We start from the raw sequence: 20,130 nt of genomic DNA on the forward strand, positions 1-20,130 counted from the left end.
TTTACAATGTTGAGGTAAGTTCCTGTTATCCCTAGTTTTTCTAGTGTTTTGAACATAAAGGGATGCTGTACTTTGTCGAATGCTTTTTCTGCATCTATCGAGATGATCATATGGTTCTTATCTTTAAGTCTATTGATGTGGTGAATAGCATTTATTGATTTCCGTATATTGAACCAACCTTGCATCCCAGGGATGAATCCTACTTCATCATGGTGCACAATTTTTTTTTGATATGCTTTTGTATTCGATTTGCCAGGATTTTATTGAGAATTTTTGCATCCAAGTTCATTAGAGATATTGGTCTGTAGTTTTCTTTCTTTGAAGTGTCTTTGTCTGGTTTTGGGATCAGGGTGATGTTGGCCTCATAGAATGAATTTGGAAGAGCTCCTTCTTTTTCTATTTATTGAAATAGCTTGAAAAGTATTGGTATTAATTCTTCTTTGAAGGTTTTGTAAAACTCCGCTGTATATCCATCCGGTCCAGGGCTTTTCTTGGTTGGTAGTCTTTTGATGGCTTCTTCTATTTCTTCCTTTGTTATTGGTCTGTTTAAATTGTGTGTGTCTTCCTGACTCAATCTGGGCAGATCGTATGACTTAAGAAATTTATTGATATCTTCACTATCTTCTATTTTATTGGAATATAGGGTTTCAAAATACTTTCTAATTATCTTCTGTATTTCTGTAGTGTCTGTTGTGATATTGCCTTTTTCATCCCGTATGTTAGTAATTTGAGTTCTCTCTCTTCTTCTCTTCGTTAGCATGGCTAAAGGCCTGTCGATCTTATTTATTTTTTCAAAGAACCAACTTTTAGTTTTATCAATTTTTTAATTTTTTTTGTTTCAATTTCGTTGATTTCTGCTCTGATTTTAATTATTTCTTGTCTTCTACTACATTTGCTGTTGTTTTGCTCTTCCTTTTCTAGGGTTTTGAGGTGTAGTGTGAGTTCATTTATTTGTTGGTTTTTTCTTTTTTTGAGGAAAGAACTCCAGGAAATGAATTTCCCTCTTAAAACTGCTTTCATTGTGTCCCATAGATTCCGGTATGTTGTGTCTGTATTGTAATTTATCTCTAAGAATTTTTTTATTTCCTCCTTTATGTCTTCTGTAACCCATTGATCATTCAGTAACATATTGTTCATTTTCCAGGTGATGCAGGATTTTTCCTTCCTTATTTTATCATTGATTTCCAGTTTCATTCCATTATGATCAGATATGGTACATGGCATTATCTCCACACCTTTATATTTACTAAGAGTTGCCCTATGGCATAATATATGGTCTATCTTTGAGTAGGATCCATGTGCTGCTGAGAAGAACGTGTATCCACTTGATGATGGTTGATATATTCTATATATGTCGGTTAAGTCTAGGTTATTGATTGTGTTATTGAGTTCTATAGTTTCTTTATTCAGCTTTTGTCTGGAGGATCTGTCCAATGGATAGAGCGGTGTGTTGAAGCCACCCGTAATTATTGTGTTGTGGTTTATTTGACTCTTGAACTTGAGGAGAGTTTGTTTTATGAACGTTGCAGCACCATTGTTTGGTGCATAGAAATTGATAATTGTTATGTCTTGTTGGTGGATGGTTCCTTTTAACAGTATATAGTGTCCTTCTTTATCCCTTTTGATTAACTTAGGTTTGAAGTTGATTTTATTCGATATGAGTATGGCCACTCCTGCTTGCTTCTGAGGGCCATGTGAGTGGTATGATTTTTCCCAACCTTTCACCTTCAGCCTGTGTGTGTCTTTTTCTATCATATGCGTCTCCTGAAGGCAGCATATTGTTGGATTTGTTTTTTTAATCCAGGTTACTAGCCTATGTCTCTTGATTGGTGAATTTAGGCCATTAACATTTAAGGTTACAATTGAAATATGGTTTGTACTTCCAGTCATGTTTATTTATTTATTTATTTTAGTTTGGCTAGTTTTTCCTCTTTGATTATTTTTCTCCCCCTTTACTGAGATACTTCCCACTGTTAGTTTGGGGTGCTATTTTTCAATTCCTCTTCTTGTAGTATTTTGCTCAAAATGCTCAAAGCAGTATTCTATTTTTCTATGGTTTGCATGTCATCCAAGGCTTCATATGTCGAAATTTAATCCCTACTTCGAGGTATTAAGAGGTTGGAAATTTAATCCAACAACTATGGTGTTTGAAGGTAGGACTTTTGCAAAGTGATTAGGATTAGATAAAGTCATTGGGATTAGCAAGATGATGACTGAATCCTGATGGCTTTATCAGAGGGAGAGATACTAGCCAAACACGTATACACATACATGCATGCATGCTACCTGTCTCTTGCCATGTGAAACCCTACACTACACTTGGGCTTTGCCAGTAAGATGATCATTATTAAGTGTGGTCCCCTTCACCGGGCATCTCCAGAACTGTCATCTGAGCCAAAATAAACTCTTTTTGTGTGTGTGTATTGGGGATTGAACCAGGTCTTGAGCATGCTAAGAACAAACAGTACCACAGAGCTACACACCCAGCCCTAAACCTCTTTTCTTTATAATGTAGTCACTCTAGGATATTAGTAATGGAAAATGGACTAATGCACCTTGTTTTATCATAATCATCAATTTTTAGTTGGCCAAATGGGGCCTATGGTGCCACATGAATGCAACATCCTAGAGATGGTGGAACAAGTAGACAAGATAGCATTTGGGAGACCAACAACATTGCAAACCAGAGACATAATGCAATGTTTGCCTTTTGCTTAAGAGAGAAATAAATTTCACTGTTGCTTAAGCACTATTATACTGGGTTTATTAGGTTGACACATAAAATTAAGCATCACAATGGCTCTTATGCAGAGCAATGGACTCTTCTTTCTTTCTTTTAAAATATTTTTATTTTTTAGTTGTAGTTGGATACAATACTTTTATTTTATTTATTTATTATTATGTGGTGCTAAGGATTGAACCCAGGGTCTTGCACATACTAGACGAGTGCTCCACCGCTGAGCCACAACCAGAGCCCAGGAAGTCAGTTCTTTCTAATCACCTCTCAGCACATTGAAGGGAATATGCAGATAGGGTGCAGAGTGGCCTGCAAGGCCAGACTGCTAGAATCTAGAATTGTGGTTCATGCTCTCTGACCTGCCAGGACAGAGGGGCTACCTCTTTCACCTTGGCTATGCAGGCATGCTTACCTTCCAACACATTTTTCAGCTAATCAAATTGGCATGCTTCTCTGTAAACAAAACAATATCCAAGAGTCACAGGCCTTGGAAAGCACCCTGCTCATTTTTCTTTTGCAGAGAATCACATAGCACTCAAAAATCAGCCTGCACTTTAGAATGAGAAGGGATGAAACTTCTGTAGTGCTTTCACCCTCTGCCTCAGAATGATATGTACAGTAAAACTTGTTCCTTCCTTCCAGTGATTGCAGGGGCATTATCTACCCTATGGAGGCACAGTTGTACCTGAAGCAGTGCCCATCCCTGTATCATGTCTGTCTATCCACTGAATTCTTTGGAATATTGCTCATACCCTAGACATCAGTTGCTTGACTTGGTGCATATACACAAGATAAATATAGTATATACATTTATTTATTTATTTATTGGCAGTGGGATTATAGGCATGGGCCACTTCTGGATAAAAGTAGATTTTATGACGTGTATTAAACAGGATTAACCTTGGTCTGAGGAATTTGGTACTGCCCTGGTGCTCTCTCGACACTTGTATGGATGTTCCAACAGTTTTGTTTCAGCCCATCTGAAAACCTTTTGAGCTGTGGCAACTTTGGGGAAGCTTTTGGTCTGAAGTGGCAACACTATAAGTAGAAGTAAAACACATTCTTTATCTTCCATTTTCAGTTTCATGATATCATGCAGGGGGATTTTCAACTTTGAGAAAATCTTTTTTGTTTTGTTCATGGGCTATGTACAGATAGCTTTGACATGATAATTCTCATTTTATGGGGACATTAATCAGGGTAGCATTTAAGATGAGCTCTTCCATTCCCCTTTAGCTTTCAGAAGACCAAAAAAAAAAAAAAAATCCTACAACTTATGTTTTCTTCTCCTGTGGAATGGTATGAAGAAGGTGTGGAGCCTTAGATAAGGCTCTTCCAGCATCACTGACCCTCTAAAATGAGGGAATAGGGGGTCACTGTGGTGTGGTGTGACAGGGAAAAAACAGCCAATTATCCAAACAAAATGGCTTGTCTTCCTTTCTTATGGATAAGCACAAGCCACAGAAACAGCAGTAACTCTATTATCCAACCTGAAAAGAGAGTTGGGGATGTAGCTCAGTGGTAGAGCACTTGCCTAGTATATGCAAGGCCCTGGGTACAGTCCCTAGCACTGAAGGAAAAAAAAATGCAGTGTGTTGCTGGGTGCTGCCCTTCATCATTAATTCACTCACTCATTCAGTTAGCATTTATTAAATTTTTTTAAAAAATATTTTTTAGTTGTTGATGGACCTTTATTTTATTTGCTTATTTATATGTGGGGCTGGGAATCCAACCCAGTGCCTCACATGTACGAGGCAAGCGCTCTACTGCTGAGCTACAACTCCAGCCCTGCATATATTAAATTTTGATAGTGTACTAGGCTGTTTTAGCTATGATGAATAAAATGGTCCTTTCCTCTAAGAAATGCACTTTCTTGGAGAGGAGATAAGAAAATAGTTCTAATGAAAGAAATAATGCAGTGTAATAAAAGTTATAATAGAAATATCTGCAGGGTGCTGCTGAAACATAAAAGAGGAAATAATTCTGACTTCTCAATAACTTTCTTGGTGAAGGAGGAGCCCCCTGGAAGAAGGGACAGAATGTGCAAAACCACAGAAGTATAGCACAAACTCCAGGGCAAAAGTTGTGAGTATTAAGGCTGGACAGTTAGATAGGAGATAAACATTTAAGAAAATATTGACTTAGAATAATTACTACTAAAAAACCTTGTTAACTCTGTATTGGCTCCTTATAGGTCACACAGATCACAGCAGTCAAGGTGTGAATCTCTGTAAGCTAAAACTGCTGAAAAAACTGTTTGAAATGCTTTTTGCCCTGCTTCCTTGGCCTTTGCTACTTTCTCAGGGCTATTTCAATAGAATGTCAGAGGTGAAACAACTGTCAGTTAAAGCCTCTTGGTTGGTGCCTTGATGCTGTTTGTGATGATCAAGAGCAGGGTGTTAGACTTATAAGCTGCTGCTGCTGTTTATTTTCTCTTATAAAATAGCCTCATTCAGAAATGGGGATCTATGAACCTTAATATTAGACTATCACTTCAAATCACAACCACCAAAAAGAGAAAAGAAAAAAGAAAGAAAAAAGGGTGAGTTGATAAGTCATTCCAATCAGGGTTTCTCTTTCTTTTAAGCAACTGACAAACTGTCACGGAATCTGCCAGACCTTACACTGGCCTTGTGCCTTCTCTCCAACTCCTGAACTTTTCCTCTTCCCCTCATGGGCTCTGAGCCTATTCCTAGCATACAGGTCCCAGGCTCCTGGTCTGCAGCCATCCTGGTCCTACTGAGCTGATCCAAGTGGTCCGGCTTCTGCTCCTGGTGGCCTAATGATCAAGCTTCATGGAGGTGAGTTATTCTTCCAATGCAGCTGGTTTTCTGGATATGATATGGAAAATAAGATCATAGAATGGGATATGAATTTTAGACCATGAAAGAAAATACAGGAAAATATTTAACTTTGCTGTACAGGTTATAGCTTCTATATTCTCTGAAGACCTCAAAATAACTGAGAATTTAGAGAGGCTGGTAAGAAAGTAATGAAATCCACCACAGCTTTTTGAGAAAAATTAAATGCTATATAAAACTACCCTCTTTATTAATGTAATCACCTTATTAGTTTTTGATTAAAATTATTAAGTATAACTTGGTTTTCTTGTTATACTATAATTCTTGATATTTTTTATTTGATGCAGAGCCTACTCTCCCAGGAGCTAAGTATTTTTTAAATTGAATTCCTTATCTTAAGATCCCTTCCAAAGAATTAAAGTCATCATACTACAGTGATACATGCATACTCATATTTATAGTGGCACAATTTAATAACCAAACTATGGAACCAACCTGGTGTTCATCAAAGGATGAAGAGTAAAGAAAATGTGTGTGTGTGTGTGTGTGTGTGTGTGTGTATTATATGATGTAGTTTTATTCAGACATAAAGAAAAATGAAATCATGTCTTTTGCAGGAAAATGCATAAAGTAGAGACCATCATGTTAAGCAAAATATGTCAAATTCAGAAGGTCAAGGGTCATATATTTTCTCTTTTTTTCTTTTTTACCTCCAGTGTGGAAGCTGGAGGTAAAAAAGAAAAAAACAAAACAAAACAGTGGAGGTGGATCTCATGAAAACCAAAGGGAGATGAGTAAAAGGAAAGGGACAAGGGGTGGGAGGTGGGAAGGGAAGGGAAGTCCTGGGAGTGATATTGGTCAAATTAAATTGTTATATTTTGTGAATGTACAATTATGTAACAAAAAATCCCATCATTATGTACAATTATAATGCACCAATAAAAATGTGGGAAAATCCTTTCAGAGCTAAAATAAAAGAAATTATATTCTTCTGAACTTAGTGTTCTTTTCATTGTGAGACAGACAAAAGAGAAAGTATATTTGCCACAAGAAAGCTGAAAAAAACTCACTAAAATTAATTGACAAAATCTCAACATATGAGCCCTCATGTTCTGAGTTATCATTTCTACCAGTTTCCTCTTCTTATGATGTTTAAGTTCATTATATGTGCATTCATTATTAAGACCAGGTTCTTTCTGGTGCAGTGGCATATTCCTGTAATCCCAGCAACTTGGGAGACTGAGGCAGAAGGATCAAAATTTCAAGGCCAGCCTTGCAATTTAGTGATACCCTCATCAACTTAGTGAGACTCTGTCTCAAAATAAAAAATAAGAAGTACTGGGGATATAGCTCAGTGGTAAAGTACCCCTGAGTTTGATCTCCAGCACTGATAAATAAATAAATAAGATCAGGTTCTAATTTCCTCTATCACAGGACCTTTAGGTTTGTTTTTACTCTTCTTTGTCCTTAGCTGTTGAAGGAAACAGGGGCTATAAACATTGTGTTTATAATTTTTAGAGGAAAAGAATAAACACTATTGTCTCTACCTATTATATTCTTATCCCTTTTAAGGCCAAGTCAGGAAAAATAGATACTTTTCTATAATAGTAAGAAAAATTGGTCCTGTGATAGTAAGCATTTCATTTCAAATATTCAGTCAGAGGCTAGAAAGCTGTGAACTAAATGATCTAACATTTAGGCAGAACTTATGAAGCAAGGGTGCGTTTTGCTCTTGAGTATGAGTTGGCTGTGCCATATGGCTTCTCTCTAGATGGATTGTATTTCTCTGCTCTTAGGTTAATTCTTCAAAATCTGCCCATCAAAGTTTTAAAAACTTACTTTGGAGGACTAAAGGCTGGAAAGCAACAAATGAATGCCCTTTATATATTTTATTAACCTTGATTTCAAAAATTTGCAATCTAAAGCTTCTCAGGAAAATAAAATCTTTGGGATAACAAATTTTCCTACAGATTTCTTCTTCTTTTTTAAATAATTCTTTTTTTATTTGTTCTTTTCAGTTATTCGTGACAGTAGAATATATTTTGACATACAAGCATGGAGTATAACTTCCCATTCTTGTGCTTTGTACATGATGTGGAGTTACATTGGCTGTGTATTCATATATGAACATAGGAAAGTTATGACTGATTCATTCTACTGTTTTTCCCATTCCCATCCTCCCTCTCTTCCCCCTAGCCTTTGGTTTTTGGGATTGGCTTATTTCACTTAGCATGATAGATCCAGTTTCATCCATTTACTGCAAATGCCATAATTTCATTTTTCTTTATGGCTGAGTAATATTATATTGTGTATACATTCCACTTTTAAAAAAATCTATTCATTTATTGAAGAGCACCTAGGTAGGTTTTTTCCATAGCTTAACTATTGTGAATTGAGCTGCTATGAACATTGATGTAGTCATGTCACTACAGTATGCTCATTTTAAGTCCTTTGGGTATATGCTAAAGAGTGGGATAACTGGGTCAAATGGTGATTCCATTCCAGGTTTTCTGAGGAATCTCCATATTGCTTTCCAGAGTGGTTGCACCAATTGCAGTCCCACCAGCAATGTATGAATGGACCTTTCCCCCCATATCCTTGCCAACATTTATTGTAACTTATATTCTTGATAATTGCCATTCAGACTGGAGTGAGATGAAATCTCAGTGTAATTTTAATTTGCATTTCTCTAATTGTTAGTGATGTTAAACATTTTTTTCATATATTTGTTGACCATTCATATTTCTTCTGTGAAGTGTCTGTTCAGTTCCTTTGCCCATTTATTGATTGAGTTATTTGTTATTTTGGCATTATTTTTTGAGTTCTTTATATATCCTGGAGATTAATGCTCTATCTGAAGTTCTTCTATGAACATTGATGTAGCTATGTCACTAGAGTATGCTAATTTTAAGTCCTTTGGGTATATGCTGAAGAGTGGGACAAATGGGTATGTATGGCAAGTTACTTAAACAAATTTTTAATGACATCATAGCTCTCCTTGCCTTTTCTCTGTTCTGAGAATGTGTGCAGTAAGTGGAAGAAGGAGGACGCACTTTCTTAGAAAGTGATTCCTACCAGCCACAGCTTTATAAAGACAAGATATCCTAAAAGATTTCCAAGTACTGGGCTGGGGATATGGCTCAGGTGGCAGCGTGCTCGCCTGGCATGCATGCAGCCTGGATTCGATCCTCAGCACCACATACAAATAAAGATGTTGTGGCCACCTAAAAAACAAATAAATAAATATTAAAATTCTCTCTCTCTTAAAAAAAAAGTGAATAAATCTTAAAAAAAAAAATAAAAAAAGATTTCCAGGTACTGAAATTTAGAATCTCCTTTGGTTTCAATTTTTTTTTTCAAATTCAAAGCCTCTTTATTAACAGTAAATCCGGGGTTAGTTTTTGTACCCACGGCTGGCCCTCGGCCTCTGGCGCGCTCGAATTTCCTGCCCTTGGAGCGGACACAGGGTTTGGTGTGGCTCTGTGGGATCCCAGGAGCCTTGCCAAAATGCCAGTACACGGTACACTCTCGGCCCTTGCGAGGACCAGAGAAGAGGACAGTGCCACGGTTCTTGGGGGAGTCCAGGGGCAGTTGGTCAAAGGTGAGGATCTTGCCCCCAACCTTGAGGATGCGGCTGCGGCTCGGCTGCTCACGCTCGGTGCGCACACCTTCAGTTTAGGCACCTCCTGAAACCAACGTCATCTGTTATGGTCCCCACGACCACAGAGGTTTTGTTTTCTCGGCCAGGAAGCTTCATCTTCGGGATCATCCTTCCGGGAGAGGGAGAGAGGTGGCCTATTGGTGCGACTCATGAACAACCTCTTCAGTACCACTTGGTTGAAAGTAGAATTGGTTCCTCTATCCAGAAACCTGTACAACTTGACCAACAGCCTTAGGTAGACTTCCTGGCTCTTGGGCTGCTTGCGTTGAACCTTTCGGTCCTTGTTGTGGCCTATGTCGACTCCCATGATGGCGCCTAGAGCTCGGCCTAGTCTGGAAAGAGAGAGCCTGGTTTCAATTTTTTACCTCTCTCCAGTGCAGTAAAAAGTTGTTCCAGGTATTTTGCCTCATTCATTAGATCTTCTTAATAAATCCAGTTTCATAAAGCATTATTGATTGGCCTTTTGCTATTTAATGATTAAGATAAAAGGCTTTGGAGGCAGATAAGGAATTCAAATATGGGCTCCAATAACTAATAACTGTGATTTTTGGCAAGTTACTTAACCTCTCTAAGCTTCAGTTTCCTTAAAAGTGGGGTAATAATACCTATCTCATAGGGTTTTTATAAAGATTAAATGAGATAATATGCATAAAGCATTTTGCATAGTGAATGCTTACTAAATATTACATGATCCATGTCTTGTTATTATAGCAGAAGATGTGTTTTTTCTTTCTTTCTTTTTTTTTTTTTTTTTTTTTTTGGCGGGGGCAGGTATTGAGGATTGAACCCATACGTGCTTAACCATTGAGCCCACATCTCCAGCCCTTTTTAATTTTGAGACAAGTTTTGCTAAGTTTCTAAGGCTGGCTTTGAACTTGTGATCCTTCTGTCTCAGACTCCTTAGTTGCTGGGATTACAGGTGTGTGCCACCATGCCTGGCTAAAGGATTTATTCTTGAGAGACAGGCTAACTGGAAGAACCTCAACTGGCAAGATGAATTAACCATAAAATCCCAAATCAATCATATTGTATGAACAACCAATATCATTAAATATATTTTTCATATCATAATTTCAGTCTTTTAAAATGTACAATTCAGTGGTTCTTGGCATATTCTCAAAATTGTACAACCATCACCATTATCTTAATTCCAGAACATTTTCATTATCCCCCAAAGAAATCCCAAGGCCATTATCAGTCACCTCCAAACCTCTTTGACCCAGTCTTGGCAACTACTATCTACTTCAAATATATTTTAAAAACATATTGAATAAAATTCCTAAATAACATCCACTTTCAAAAGAAGCTGGAGTTGTCACTCAGTGGTAGAGCACTTGCCTAGCACGTGTGAGGCACTGGGCTTGATCTTCATCATCACATAAAAATAAATAAATAAAATAAAGGTATTGTATTCATCCGCAACTAAAAAATATTTTTTTAAATATTTATTTTTTAGGCATAGATAGACACAACACAATGCCTTTACTTTTTATGTGGTGCTGAGGATCGAACCTGGGTCCCTCCCACGCTAGGCAAGCCCTCTACCGCTAAGCCACAATCCCAGCCCTAAAAAAATATTTTTTTTTAAAAGAAGAAGAAGGGGCTGGGGTTGTGGTTCAGTGGTAGACCACTTTCCTAATGTGTGAGGCACTGGGTTCAATTCTCAGCACCTCATATAAATAAAAAAATAATAAAAGAATTAAAGCAGCAACAGCAGTAGCAGCAGTGGCTGGATTTATCAGCACAAACCAGCTCTGGTAGGTAAGGTACCCTTTCTCCTAGATCATCCCCTGTTGGCTGGGTTCTCCTACAAGTTTTGTTTTATTCAGAAAGCATCTGTTTTTAAAGTTTTCAAGACAGTCCTGGCTGGCTTGAAACGCATTTTTTTTTTCCTGTACTGGGAATTCTACCCAGGGCTTCTTGCATGCTAGACAAGTGCTCTATTGCTGAGCCACAACCCCATCCCTTTTTTTTAATTTTGAGTCGGGGTCTAACTAAGTTGCCCAGGCTGGCCTTGAATTTGTGATCCTCCTACCTTAGCGTCCCAAGTAAAAATGCAAATTTTTTGTACTTGAATATTTTTTCTGGGTTTGGTCTTTTAGCACATTGAAAGGATGGAGAATAAACAGATTTTGTTCTCTCACTTTCACATAATTTCTCACTCAGTCTGGGACAAAAAATGAAGTACTCTGTTTTTGAATATTTTGTTATCTTTTGGTTAATGAAATTTAAATGAATTATTAACATGTAAAAGGACAGTAAATTAAAGTTTTTCAATGTATAGCAGAACCATGGAAAATAAGACTAGAAATATGAATTTTCAACATATTGAAGAGAATTCTGAATTCTGGCCTTCAAAAAACTCACAAAAACTTATCTTGGTAGGCTACAAAGAACAACAGAAGATTTTGGAGGGTTAATAATCATTATTAACTAGAGCTTGCAACTGATTAGATGATAGGGCATGAAGAAGATAATAAAATATCTAAAGATAATTCAGATTTAAAAACTGGAAGACTTGTGATGCAATTAATAGATATAGGGAAGTCAAAAGAAGGAAAGAGAGCTGGGTGTGGTGGCACACGCCTATAGTCCCAACTACTTGGGAGTCTGGGAGTGGAAGATCCCTTGAGCCCACACATTCAAGACCAGCCTGGGCAACATAGACGATGTTAAAAAAAAAAAAAAAAAAGCAAAGAAATAATAAAAAGAAGGAGAACAACAGAAGGAACTGATTTGGGAAAAAATGATTTCTGTTCTAGTAATATTGGTTTTGAAGGACCCAGTCATAGGCTCAGAGATTCAGATTTGATAGTTACTCATATAGAGGTTGTATATGAAATCATATAATGAATGACTAATTTGGTAAGAAGAATATAGAGTGGAGCTAGAAGAGAGCTGAAGACAGACCATGCCATTGTCCACACTTAGAATGAGAAGAGTAAGAGAAACTAACCAAGGCAGAGGAGGGGCCAAAGGAAGGAGAACTAGGACAGTATCACATCACAGGGGCCAAAGGATAAAGTAAATAAGTCAAGAAAGATGAAGGTTGAGAGTGTCATTAAATGAGTGTTTAGCAAACTCTACCAAATGAGTATCTAGTTGAGGTAGATGGTCTATTAAAAGGGCAGAGATTCAGACAAGCTACCTTAAGCAAAGAGAAACCCTCACTTATTATTAGGATAAATGTTTATTTCTCCAACACATGTTTTGGGCCCCTACAATGACAAAGCATCTTGCTAGGAAGAATCAAAGGACAGTGTAGTGGTTAATATAACACAGCCACTGTCCACATTGCTTCTTTTTAAAAAATATTTATTTTTTAGCTTTAGGTGGATACGATATCTTTATTTTACATTTATGTGGTGCTGAGGATCGAACCCAGTGCCTCATGCATGCTAGGCAAGCACTCTAAGCCTCAACCCCAGTCCTTCCACATTGTTTCTATAATTTTTGTCTCTACCCAATAGCTGACTTCACCCTACATTTCTGCATGTTTTTCTTCCTTCTGTTTAAACTTCATCTCCAAGATTGTTTCTTTATGACTCTCCATCCCATAATCTTTCCTTTCCTGAACTCTACCTCATGATGATCCTTCAAACTACTGCTCTTACTTTCAGTTTCCTGATTCTGTTTCCAGATTCTTCTTTTTGCATTAGATCAGATCTAGGGTTGCTGGACAGTCTATGGAATAGGTCAGAAGCCCATCTGTGGTTTGGGAAAGGGAGTGGAAGCCACATGGTATGTGGAGTGCTGATGTTTAGTGTGGGCTATGGGGATGGCAGATATTTCTGGTAGGCACTGGGAATTACTCTTAGTCTAAAAAAAATTAAACATGCAAAAACCTCACAGTATTTTCTATAACACTCTTAAATATTGACTTTGAGTCTCTATTTCCATGGGCTGGAGAGAAATTCAACTTGTATTATTTGAGGAATGGCATCCACACTGATTATTGCTAAAAGTCTATTACTCAATCTGGTTGGTGGTGTATTGAAAACATCTTGAAATATGGCTATCCCCTTCATGCACACATACACACCCTTGTCTAGAGAGCTAGAAATACTGGATAAAGTTTCAGTGACAATTTAAGCTTTAGTTTTAAAGTGGTAGAATAAAAATACTGATTTCCCCCTCTTCTCTTAGAAACTAATCCTTCTTTAAGTCAAAACTACAAGGACAATGAAAAATAGATAAACTCTTTACAATGAAACTAGATACATCAAGTAACTTGGAATACAACCTATGAAGAAGGAGTGCAGATCTAACATAAAGAAAGAATTACAGCTGGATATGGTGGTGCACACTTGTAATCCCAGTAACCCTGGAGGCTGAGGCAGGAAGATCCACATTTGAAGCAGCCTCAGCAATTTAGCAGGCCCTAAGCAATTTAGTGAAACCCTGTCTCAAAATAAAAAAGGGCTGGAGATGCAGCACAGTGGCAAATTGCCCAGTATCCCCCCCAAAAAAAATTACATAGAAAAGTGCCTTATCATGTGGACCAAGACCTACATGTACCTTGTAGAGAACAATGAGAACAGATGGATACAGTAGGCTAAAGGAAAAACTTCAGAGCTCTTATCTTTGAGATACAGGTAAAGTGAAGTTGAATAAGGACAAATAAGCTATATTTACAGGAAACAATCTGTTCATGAGGTAGTGTGGAGGAGCAAGACCGCACAGTAAGCACTCCTGAGTGCTGTCATGGGGAAAAAAAGAACTTGTGCACATATTGTTTCCTAAAGAAAATATCCTCAAATATGGCTCTGCTTCCACCTTCACCCAAGTCTCTTGCAAAAATAGAAACAAAAAATAAATTGCATCTATAAGAATTGAAGAAAATGTCCAGAGTAAAGCAAGATACTATGACATTAGGAAATATAAAAGAGAAATTAAGAAAAATTGAGACTGGAGTGAGAAACTCTGATGTCTGTTTGATAGGAGTTTCAGAAAAAGAAACTGGAGAGGTAATATTGAAAGAGAAAAAAGGCTACATTATGGGGCTGGGGATATAGCTCAGTTGGTAGAGTGCTTGCCTCCCATGCAGAAGGTCCTGGGTTCAATCCCCAGCACCACAAAGAAAAAAAAAATAGCTATATTGCATTTGGAAAGGTAAAGGTGAGACTCTAGATATGAAATGAAGACAAAATAAACAGTCATCAATGCACTTGTGGCTATTGTAAATAGTGATATTAACATTTGCATAGAGGTTTTTGTTTGAATGTCTGTTTTCAACTCTTTTGGGTGTATACCTAGGAGTGGAACTGTTAGGTCATGTGGTAATTCTATGTTTAACTTTTTGAAGAACTACCAAACTTTTCCACAGCAGCGGCATCATTTTACATTCTCATCAGCAACGTATGAGAGTTCCAATTTCTTTTTATCCTCAACAACACTGGTTATTTTCCAATTTTAAAAAATTATAACAGAGAAATTGTATCTCACTGTGGCTTTGATTTGGATTTTCCTAATGACTAATGATATTGAGCATCTTTTCTTTCTTTTTTTAAAAATATTTTTTTAGTTGTAGATGGACACAATACCTTTATTATTTATCTATTTATTTTTATGTGGTGCTGAGGATCAAACCCAGTGCCTCACACATTTGAGCAAGCATTCTGCCACTGAGCCACTATCCCAGCCCTTGAGCATCTTTTCAATTATATGTTGACCAATTGTTTTATCTTCTTTAGATAAAATATGTATTCAAGTACTTTGTCTATTTTTCAAAATTTTTATCCCATTTATTTCATGACTCTTTTAAAAAAGAAAATTCATATCTTAATAATGAGGAGTCTCCTTGCTTACAGCACTTTCCACAGATTATTCAAATGCATTTATTTGAAATAGTTTTATTCTAGTCCATTTGTATTTTTTATTTATTTTGAGGGCAAAAGGGGTTTAACGCAGGGGCGATTTACCACTGAACTACATCCCTAGTCTTTTTTTTTTTTTTTTTTTTACTTTGCACACAACAGTGCATTAGTAATACAGTTGTACAATATTTCCTTTCCTTTGGGTTTTGCATAAGATGGTTTTGCAGATAGAGTGAGCAAGCTTTGTTTTTGCATTTGTTTTTACTTTTTAAACATGTATTCAACTAGAAACAATTCAGAATAGATTAATACTGCCTTTTTATCACTACAGTTAGCTAAAAAATTGCCAGGCAGTCCACAAAACAGGATTTGCTTTAAGACCAACCCTTGGAGTTAGCTAGAGACTAACAACGCTGGGAGCTGCTGGGCCAGGACAGCTTAGCTTGTCCCTAGCATTAAGAAGAAAGTCCTGGTTGGAGGCAAAAGGTCTGCAGCACCAGCAGTGATGTGACTGCACAGCTCCATCGCAAATATTTATTTGCAGAGTGATCACCGTTGAGGGGGCACATAGCTGTAGGTGGGTATTCCTGGGACCCGGTATGTGGGCACAGTGACTGGGCAAGGAGCAAAAGGAGTTGGGGGGTGAACAGTCAGCAGGGTACCTGCTGACATGGTCATCATGATCCCAGGAACCATGCCCATGTGACCCCATTGCCTCTAGGAGGAGGGATGGGATCAGGGTACACTATAGCTGCATTATGTTGGGCTGCACCACCAGGGTGTGAAGGATGACGTGAGGAGGTGTTGCATAAGTGGCTGTGTGTAGTACATGCCTTGCTGTGCAAGGGTTTTGCTGGGGGTGGGCACTTCCCACAGGGTCAGAAGAAGAAGAGTATGGTGGCACGGCCCAGCTGTTGGGGGACAGGACACTTTGAAAGATGTGCCAGGAGTGTAACCTGTTTGGAAGGTAGGATTCCCTCCAAGGTAGAGAATAGGCAGGGGCTGCAGCTGCATAGCTCATGGGGAAACCAGTTGGATAAACAATTTCTTTGGCATTTGCATTGATAACCCCAGATAATCCAGGGCTATAAACAGGATTCATGATTTCAAGAACTCTCAAAGTCTGTCCGATAGGTGTCTCTTTTTTGGATTCAGCCCTTGGGGAGACACTCAGCAGGGCAGGACCATCTGTGGCCACTGCCCTGCCACCTTCTTCCATCCCCAGTCCTTTTTAGTTTTTGAGACAAGTTATCACTGAGTTGCTTGGATCCCCACTAAGTTTCTGACGCTGGCCTTAAACTTGCAATCCTCCTGTTTCACCCTTCTGAGTCCCTGGGATTATAGGTGTGTGCCACCATGCCTGATCATTTGTGTATTTTTAAAATTTGAGATGGACACAGGGTGCTGTGGTGCACGCCTGTAATTCCAGCAGCTTGGGAGACAGTAGGATCACGAGTTCAAAGCCAGTCTCAGCAACAGAGATGTGAGACTCTGTCTCTGAATAAAATACAAAATAGGCTGGGGATGTGGCTTAGTGGTTGAGTGCCCCTGGATTCAATCCCTGTACCCCCCAAAAAAAATTTGAGAGGGGGGGGTCTTGCTGTGTTGCCCAGGCTAGTCTCAAACTTGTGACTCTCCAGTCTCAGCCTCTGAGCTGCACTCCCTTCTGTATCTCTAATCCAATCTCACTGCATATAATCTTCTCTGTGCCACCTTCAACAGCATTCTACTAGGGCCACACTAGGTTACAAGGTAGACATCAGCAGAGACAGCATGGCAATATTTTTTAAAGTTAATTAATTTATTTTAACAAGGTATATATGACAGAAGAATTTATTTTGATTCATTGTACACAATTGCAGCACAACTTTACATTTCTATGGTTGTACATGATGTAGCATCATACCATATGTGCAGTCATACATGTACCTAGGGTAATAATGTCCATCTCATTTCACCGTCTTTCCTGCCCCCATGCACCCTCCTTACCCTCCCTCACCTTTGCCCAATCAAAGTTCCTCCATTTTTCCCATGCCTTCCTGCTCTCTGTTATGGATCAGCATCCACTTATCCAAGAGAACATTCGGCCTTTGGTTTTTTGGGATTGGCTTATTCTCCAGCTCCATCCATTTACCTGCAAATGCCATAATTTTATTCTCTTTTAATGCCACATAATATTCCATTGTGTATATTTACTACAGTTTCCTTATACATTCGTCTATTGAAGGGCATCTAGGTTGCTTCCACAGTTTAGCTATTGTGAATTGAGCTGCTATGAATATTGATGTGGCTGCATTACTACAGTATGCTGATTTTAAGTCCTCTGGGTATAGACTGAGGAGTGAGATAGCTGGGTCAAATGGTGGTTCCATTCCAAGTTCTCTAAGGAATTTCCATACTGCTTTCCAGATTGGTTGCACCAATTTGCAGTCCCACCAGCAATATATGAGTGTGCCTTTTCCCCCACATCCTTGCCAACATTTATTATTGTCTGTATTCTTTTTTTAAAAATTTCTTATTGTTGTCTGTATTCTTGATAGCTGCCATTCTCACTGGTATGAGATGAAACCTTAGAGTAGTTTTGATTTGTATTTCTCTAATTACTAGAGATGTTGAACATTTTTTCATATATTTGTTGATCAAGTATATTTATTTTTTGAGAAGTGTCTGTTCAGTTCCTTAGTCCATTTGTTGGTTGGGTTGTTTGTTTGGTTTTTTTGGTGTTAAGTTTTTTGAGTTCTTTATATATCCTGGAGATTAGTGCTCTATCTGACATGTGTGTGGCAAAAATTTGCTCCAAAAATGTAGGCTCTCTGTTCACCTCATTAATTGTTTCTTTTGCTTAGAAGAAGCTTTTTAGTTTGAGTTCGTCCCATTTATTAATTCTTGATTTTATTTTTTGAGCTTTAGGAGTCTTGTTAAGGAAGTTGGGACCCAATACAACATGATGGGGCCTACTTTTTCCTCTATTAGGCTCAGGGTCTCTGGACTAATTCCTAGGTCCTTGATCCACTTTGAGTTGAGTTTTGTGCATGATGAGAGATATGGGTTTATTTTCACTTTGCTGCATATGGATTTCCAATTCTTCCAGCACCATTTGTTGAAGAGGCTATCTTTTCTCCACTGTATGTTTTTGGTGCCTTTGTCTAGTATGAGGTAACTGTATTTATGTGGGTTTGTCTCTGTGTCTTCTATTCTGTACCATTGGTCTACAAGTCTATTTTGGTGCCAATACTATGCCGTTTTTTGTTACTATAGCTTTGTAGTATAGTTTAACGTCTAGTATTGTGATGACTCCTGTTTCACTCTTCTTGATAAGGATTGCTTTTCTGGGTCTTTTATTTTTCCAAATGAATTTCATGATTGCTTTTTCTATTTCTATAAGGAATGATGTTGGGATTTTAATTGGAATCGTATTGAATCTGTATAACGCTTTTGATAGTATGGCCATTTTGACAATATTAATTTTGCCTATCCAAGAGCATAGGAGATCTTGCCATCTTCTGAGGTCTTTTTTTCAGTTTCTTTCTTTAGTGTTCTGTAGTTTTCTTCGTACAGGTCTTCATCTCTTTTGTTAAGTTGATTCCCAAGTATTTTATTTTTTTGAGGCTATTGTGAATGGCGAGAGTTTTCCTAATTTCTCTTTCAGAGAATTCATCTGTGATATATAGAAATGCATTTGATTTATGGATATTGCTTTTATATCCTGCTACTTTGCTGAATTCATTAATTAATTCTAGAAGTTTTCTGGTGGAGTTTTTTGGATCCTCTAAGTATGGAATCATGTCATCAGCAAATAATGATAGTTTGAGTTCTTCTTTTCCTATTTGTATCGCTTTAATTTTTTTAAATCTGTCTAATTGCTCTGGGTTTCAAGGACTATGTTGAATAGAAGTGATGAAAGAGGGCTTCCCTGTATTGTTCCAGTTTTTAGAGGGAATGCTTCCAATTTTTCTCCATTTAGAATGATGTGATGAAAAAGGAAATATCATGACAGACGCTATTGAAATAAAAAAGACAATTAGAAACTGTTTTGAAAATTTATACTGCAGTAAAATAGAAAACCTCAGACACTGAAAAATTTCTAGAGGCATATGATCAACCCAAACTGAGTCAAGAGGATATCCACAATTTAAACAGATCAATTTCAAGCAAGGAAATAGAAGACACCATGAAAAGCCTACCAACCAAGAAAAGTCCTGAGTTCTACAAAACCTACAAAGAAAAATTAATACCAATACTACTCAAATTATTCCATGAAATAGAAAAGGAAGGAACCCTTCCAAATTCATTCTATGAAGCTAGTATCATCCCGATACCAAAATCAGGTAGAGACACCTCAAGGAAATAAAATTTCAGACCAATATTCCTGATGAACATTGATGCAAAAATTCTCATAAAAATTCTGGCAAATCTCATACAAAAACATATTTAAAAAATAGTGCACCAAGATCAAGTGGGGTTCATTCCAGGGATGCAAGGTTGGCTCAACATACGGAAATCAATAAATATGAAGAATCATATGATTATATCAATTGATGCAGAGAAAACATCTGACAAAATACAGAAACCTTTCATGTTCAAAACACTAGAAATACTAGGGATAGTAGGAACATATGTCATCATTGTAAAAGCTATCTAAGTATGACAATATTTGAGGCAATATCTAGGATTCCTAAGGCAACAAATTCAGACATGACTTTAGCAAAATGGCTCCCTGAGCACAGCTCTCTCTGCTTATAAATTGAGAAATACAGAACACTTCTCAAGCAACATCCTGCCATGCTGCTCCTGGATCAGTTAAGTTCAGATTGCCTTTCTGTTCTACAACTATTTCCATGCCTAATTTGTGCACAATGTCTCTTTCTCTTTCCCTTTGTGTTACCTCTTCCTCTGTTGTGCTTTGGTGCTGCTACCACCACTAGATTCAGCACTGCTCAAAGACTAGAATTTCTGGGTCTCTCCAAGTCTCTGTCTAATAATAAACTTCAGTGAATTTGCTCATCCATCCATCTCACTGAATAGATGTTTTCTAGCTGCTTTGATTCTGAACTTTCTTTGTCATTTAAAATAAATGCTCCCTCCTATTTTTTGGAAGAGTTTGAGATGGATTGG

At 37.7% G+C, this 20,130-nt stretch overlaps 1 long non-coding RNA gene, 1 other non-coding gene and 2 pseudogenes across 2 annotated transcripts in view; 1 reads left to right on the top strand and 3 right to left on the bottom strand.

Annotated features, from left to right (window-relative positions):
- Positions 1–8,932: 8,932 nt before the first annotated feature.
- On the bottom strand, positions 8,933–9,531 carry LOC114085076 (large ribosomal subunit protein eL18 pseudogene; annotated as a pseudogene).
- A 4,672-nt stretch (positions 9,532–14,203) lies between these two features.
- Trnag-ccc (transfer RNA glycine (anticodon CCC)) lies at positions 14,204–14,277 on the top strand. Its single transcript has one exon. It is a non-coding gene; the product is annotated as a tRNA-Gly (tRNA).
- Positions 14,278–15,564: 1,287 nt separating this feature from the next.
- Positions 15,565–16,117, bottom strand: LOC114081725 (myelin-associated neurite-outgrowth inhibitor-like; annotated as a pseudogene).
- Positions 16,118–16,797: 680 nt separating this feature from the next.
- Positions 16,798–20,130, bottom strand: part of LOC139701352 (uncharacterized) — a 32,649-nt gene continuing 29,316 nt past the window's right edge. The window contains exon 2 of the long non-coding RNA XR_011706428.1: positions 16,798–19,015. This is a non-coding gene — a long non-coding RNA (uncharacterized lncRNA). The remainder of the gene's footprint in view (positions 19,016–20,130) is intronic.

Source organism: Marmota flaviventris, chromosome 2 (assembly GCF_047511675.1).
Source record: "Marmota flaviventris isolate mMarFla1 chromosome 2, mMarFla1.hap1, whole genome shotgun sequence".
NCBI classification, from domain to species: domain Eukaryota; kingdom Metazoa; phylum Chordata; class Mammalia; order Rodentia; family Sciuridae; genus Marmota; species Marmota flaviventris.